Genomic DNA, 6,000 nt, shown 5'->3' with positions numbered 1-6,000 from the left:
CCATGGGCATAAAACTAAAATCAACACGTCAAACATCATGATTACGGAAGTTTAAATAAGCATAATTCTTTTATTTCATATTTAATTTCCTTTATTTTATATTTAATTGCACTTCTAATTATCGCATTTTTATTTATTGTTATTGTAATTAATTGCACTTTTAATTATCGTACTTTTTAATTATCGCAAGTTTATTTTATCGCACTTTTATTATTCGAAATTTCATTATCGTTATTTACTTTACGCTTTAATTTAAGTCTTGTATTTATTTTTAATATTTTACATTTGGTTTTAACTGCGACTAAAGTTTTAAAATCGACAAACCGGTCATTAAACTGTAAAAACCCCCCTTTATACTGATAATATTAGTTATATATATATATATATATATATATATATATATATATATATATATATATATATATATATATATATATATATATATATATATATATGTATATATATATATATTTGTATTTTTATAAAAGTAAATTAAAATAGCGTTAAGCTTTGTTTAAAGATTTCCCTGTGGAACGAACCGGACTTACTAAAAACTATACTACTGTACGATTAGGTACGCTGCCTATAAGTGTTGTAGCAAGGTTTAAGTATATCCATTCTCTAAATAAATAAATATCTTGTGTAAAATTGTATCGTATTTAATAGTTTTTCCTGTAAAAATATAAGCTATTTTATATACACCTCGCGAAACATCAGTCGTCGATGAATTTCTTCATCCATGCAGCTTCCTGAGCTGCCAATGAGGCGGCAATGTACTCCGAATCTGTAGTGGATAATGCAACAACATCCTGTTTTGAACTCTTCCAAGAGACCGCACCTCAATTTAATGTGAAGACATAATCGGACTGTGATCGAGAATCATCTCGATCAGTTTGGAAACTCGCGTCCACGTAACCTTTTACAGCGAGTTCCTCCTCACCAGACCTGTATATGAGAAACATATCCTTAGTCCTCCTAAGGTATTTCAATATACTTTTAACCGCAATCCAATGACTGTTTCCTGGGTTATTCTGGTATCTACTTGTCAAGCTAAGAGCGCATGACACATCCGGTCTAGTGCATATCATTGCATACATGATTGACCCAATAGCAGATGCATACGGGACTCTCTTCATTCTCTCTTGTTCATCTTTCATGGTAGGGCACTGAGATGAACTGAAAAGCGTTCCTTTTTGAATAGGTACCAAACCACTCTTAGAGTTCTCTATCTTGAACCTTTTCAAGACCTTTTCAATGTATGCACTTTGATTCAAGCCTATCAATTTCTTAGATCTATCCCTGTAGATCCCAATCCTAAAACGTATTGTGCTTCTCCAAGATCCTTAATGGAGAAACATTTACTTAGCCAAGTTTTAACTCCTTGCATTGCCGGAATATCATTTCCAAATAACAATATATCATCCACATATAGTACAAGGAACATGATAGTGCTCCCACTAGCTTTCTTATATACACAAGCTTCATCACCATTTTTAATGAAGCCAAATTTCTCGGCTTCCTCATTAAAACAATGATTCTACATTCTAGATGCTTGTTTCAATCTGTAGATTGACTTCTTTAACTTGCATACCTTTTTAGGATATTTCGGATCAACAAAACCTTCAGGCTGAACCATATAGACATCTTCCACAAGATATCCATTTAGAAAAGCGGTCTTGACATCCATTTGCCATATTTCGTAATCATAATGAGCAGCAATGGCAAATAATAACCTAATAGACTTTAGCATTGCAACAGGCGAAAAAGTTTCATCATAGTCAACCCCTTGAGTTTGAGTGAAACCTTTTGCTATAAGTCTAGCTTTATATGTATCCAAGTTTCCATGTATGTCAGTTTTCATTTTGAAAATCCATTTACAATCAACTAGCCTTGAGCCAGTAGGTTGTTCAACAAGTTCTCAAACTTGGTTGTCATACATGGATTGCATCTCAGCGTTCATGGCTTCCTGCCATTTATCCTTATCAATCCTTGATAAAGCATCTTGGTAGTTTGTTGGTTCATCCAAATCAACCACATAGCAAAAATCCATGAGAAACCCATATCTCTCAGGAGGATTACTAACCCTACCAGATCTGCAAACGTCTTGTGTGTTTTGATCATCCATTTGACCATTTTCAACATTTTCACGTTGAGTGCTAGGGTCAACCAATTGTGTATCATCTACTTGGTCTTGAACCTCTTCAAGATCTATCTTCCTTTCACTATTTCCTTCCATTAGGAACTTAGTTTCAAGGAATTCAGCCTTCCGAGCAGCAAATACATTCTGCTCAGAAGGATCATAGAAATAATATCCCATATTATCCTTGGGATATCCTATGAAGATACACTTTGTGGATCGAGCATTTAACTTATTAGGGACGTAACACTTAGGGTAAGCTTTACATCCCCATACCGTTAAGTATGATAGAGATGGAGGTTTTCCAAACCATATCTCATGAGGTGTTCGTTCCACTTTCTTGGTTGGGGCCATATTTAAAATACGATCTGCGGAGCATAGACAATAACCCCAAAATGATAGAGGTAACGAGCTTCTAGCCATCATAGATCAAACCATATCCATTAGGGTTCGGTTCCTCCTTTAGGAAACTCCATTAAGTTGGGGTGTTCCAGGAGGAGTGAGTTGCGAGATAATCCCACAACTTTTAAGATGATCTTGGAAAGCATCGCTTAGGTATTCACCTCCTCTATCGGTACGAAGTACCTTGATTGTCTTATTGAGTTAATTTTTTACTTCGTTTTGATATTCCTTGAATGCTTCAAAAGTTTCGTCCTTGTGTCTTAATAAGTAGACATATCCGAAACGACTAAAGTCATCAATGAAAGTAACGAAGTATCTTTCACCATTCCTAGTTATGGGCTTAAAGGGTCCACATACATCCGAATGTATTAATTCCAATAAGTCCTTAGCCCTTTCATAGGTCCCTTTGAAAGGTGCTTTAGTCATTTTGCCTTGTAAACAAGATTCACATACATCAAATGAGTCTAGTTCATTTGATTTCAGAAGTCCATTCTTTTGAAGTGTATGCATTCGGTTCTTGTTTATGTGACCAAGGCGACAATGCCATAAGTAGGAATCACACAAATCCCTTTTGAGTTTCTTGGTTTTTGCATGGTATATTGAGCTATTGTATGATGTGTCATCATGAACCAATTCATAAATACCATTCAAAGGCGAAGCCTTAAAATAGAACACATTATCTAAAGAAACATGGATATCATCATTAATGAAATTAAGATTAAAACCACATTGTTTCAAACGGGATACCGAAATAATGTTTCGTGATAAATCGGGTGCATACAAAACATTTTTCAAAATAAGCTCCAAACCACTTAGAAGCTTTAAAACAAAGTCTCCATGAGCTTTCACTTGCACCCTTGCTCCATTTCCCATGAAGAGACTTGTTGTTCCCGCATCTTTATTACTTCTTTTGAACCCCTGAAAAGAATTGCAAATATGAGTTTCACATCCTGTGTCTAATACCCATGTATTAGAAGAAGTAATACTAAGCTCAACGTATACCATATATATATTACCTGAGGTTTGCCCTGAATCCCTCTTTTCTTTTAACTCCTTTAGGTAGACCGGGCAGTTGCGTTTCCAGTGACCCATTTCACCGCAACCAAAGCACGGATCTTCCTTGGGGTTAGCTTTTCCGGCAACCTTTTGCTTCTTGTTGTTGTTGGTTGGGGTAACCATCTTCCCCTTTCCCTTGCCCTTTCCTTGGTAGGCGGGTCCTTTCCTCTTAGCCGCCTTCGGCTTAGAAGTGTTATTGTTTTTAGACCCGCCTTCATTGATCATAAACATGGGTGAAGCCCTTTTACCCATGCTCGCTTCGGCCGTCTTTAGCATGGCATGTAATTCGCCAATGCTCTTATCCCATCCATTCATGTTGTAATTCATTACAAATGTGTCAAACCTCTTTGACAAGGAATTAAGGATAAGGTCCGTGGCTAATTCATTAGACACGTTGCAGTTTAGATGGTTCGCACGATCAATTAGGCTTTTCATCTTAAGGACATAAGATGAAACGGATTGGGAGTCGTCCATCCGACATGCATGAAGCGCTCGGACCGTTTCAAAGCGCTCGACACGAGCTTGTTGAAGGAACATCTCCTTCAACTGTGTGATCATGTCATATTCACTATGATGTTCAAAATCCTTTTGGAGTTTGGGTATCATAGTCCCAAGCATGAGGCAAGAAATTGCACCGAATCGGTACAATATTTCTCCCAATAAGCCATGCCTTCCGTATCATCCTCGTCCAGTTGATCGGGAATGGGGTCTTCCAACACATACGCCCTGTCCTTTAATTTGAGGACAATTTTTAGATTGCGAAACTAATCCATGAAGTTCGTATGGTTGAGTTTTTCCTTTTCTAGGATTGACCTCAACGATAGGTTGTTAAAGTTGATAGGTGCGTTTGGAATGTTGTTGTTATTGGCGGCCATCTACAAAATTTAACAAAGTTGTTTAAGTATTAATTTTAATTTAACAATCAATACCTTTTAAATCCAATTGATATTTATTAAATTTTAGAATCCAACAGTAAACCAAATTTCGAATAGGTGACCTTTATCCCTTCATTTGATTTAGCTAGGTAGTCATTGTATGACAATTGCAATCCTTTTGCAACTTCTAAGTTATGGAATCATGCAATCCTTTTGCATGGCATATTTATTCCATCAATGCCTATTTGTTCCTCATGCTTCGGTGACCCTAAGTTCATGATTCCCAAATCAAGTCGTCCTACTTGTCTAAACGTGTAAATTTAACATACAAGTGGTTAGGTGACCTTTATCCCACAAGTGTGCGAAATTCACCTTAATCATATTAGTTTGCTCATAACGGTTAGGTGACCTTTATCCCATTGTGAGTTCCCTAATATTTTTAAGTGTTGCACAAAAGGATGGCGTTTAACTTGTTTGCCTTGTTAATAAGGGATTTTAAGTTTTCATTAATTCTAGTTTGAGAAAACTTATATGCCATACACCAAAATGCATTTAGTGTATGGTTCATTTGAAATCCATTTTCAAGTCTTGTAATTTTAGCCAATTACTTGATATAAACCATTTTATATATATGATCCTTATCATGTTCTTAATAACCATTTATTAATGTCCTTTTAGCCATTTTTAATTTAACCAATTAAATTGTCGTTTTGCATGTCGTTTATTAATGTCTAATTTAACCAATTAAATTGCCATTTTGCTTGTTGTTAACTTGTGTGATTAACTTGTAGCATACAAACATACAATCCACAATCATACAATAAACAACCATGCATGCAAAACAAATATGTTCACAATCAAGCCAATTTGGTGGATATTTGTTTAGCCGAAAACAAATGTCACCGGTTAAGGGGTTATAACACAAAATAGGAGATTTTAAATCTTCCACTTAAACTTGCATCCAAATGCTTCTTCTTGTGTTCTTCAAGTCTTCATCATCTTCATCATTATTACAAAAAATATATCCTAATACATTTTTCTCTAAAAAATGAAATTACAACCTAATCTATTTTACATACCAAATATAAAATAAATTACATAACCAAATGAATAAATAAATTACATGCTAAAAGAATAATTAATATTACATATCAAATGAATAATTAATCAATCCAAATAAGCATGCAACCAAACACAAGGTCAAGGCTTAGATTGTCAACATTATCATACAACCAAAATATGAACAACATGGAACAACCCAAAACCCATTTTGGGACCCATGAAATTCGGCCAAACTAACAACCCACCCAAAACCCAAAATTTTTTGCATTCTACTATCATGCATGTTCATAAAATGCAAAAATATAGTGGGTTTAATAAATCATCTCGAAGCATATTTCAACAACTTCGGCTCTAGATACCATTGTTGGGATTTAACAAGTCCAAAAACACTTAAACCATTTAAGAAACAAATTAAAGCGGAAGCATGTAATTACCATTTTATATCATTGTTAATCTTTAACCATTTTA

Source organism: Rutidosis leptorrhynchoides, chromosome 3 (genome assembly GCF_046630445.1).
Source record: "Rutidosis leptorrhynchoides isolate AG116_Rl617_1_P2 chromosome 3, CSIRO_AGI_Rlap_v1, whole genome shotgun sequence".
Lineage (NCBI taxonomy): Eukaryota > Viridiplantae > Streptophyta > Magnoliopsida > Asterales > Asteraceae > Rutidosis > Rutidosis leptorrhynchoides.
This window is presented reverse-complemented; position numbering follows the sequence as displayed.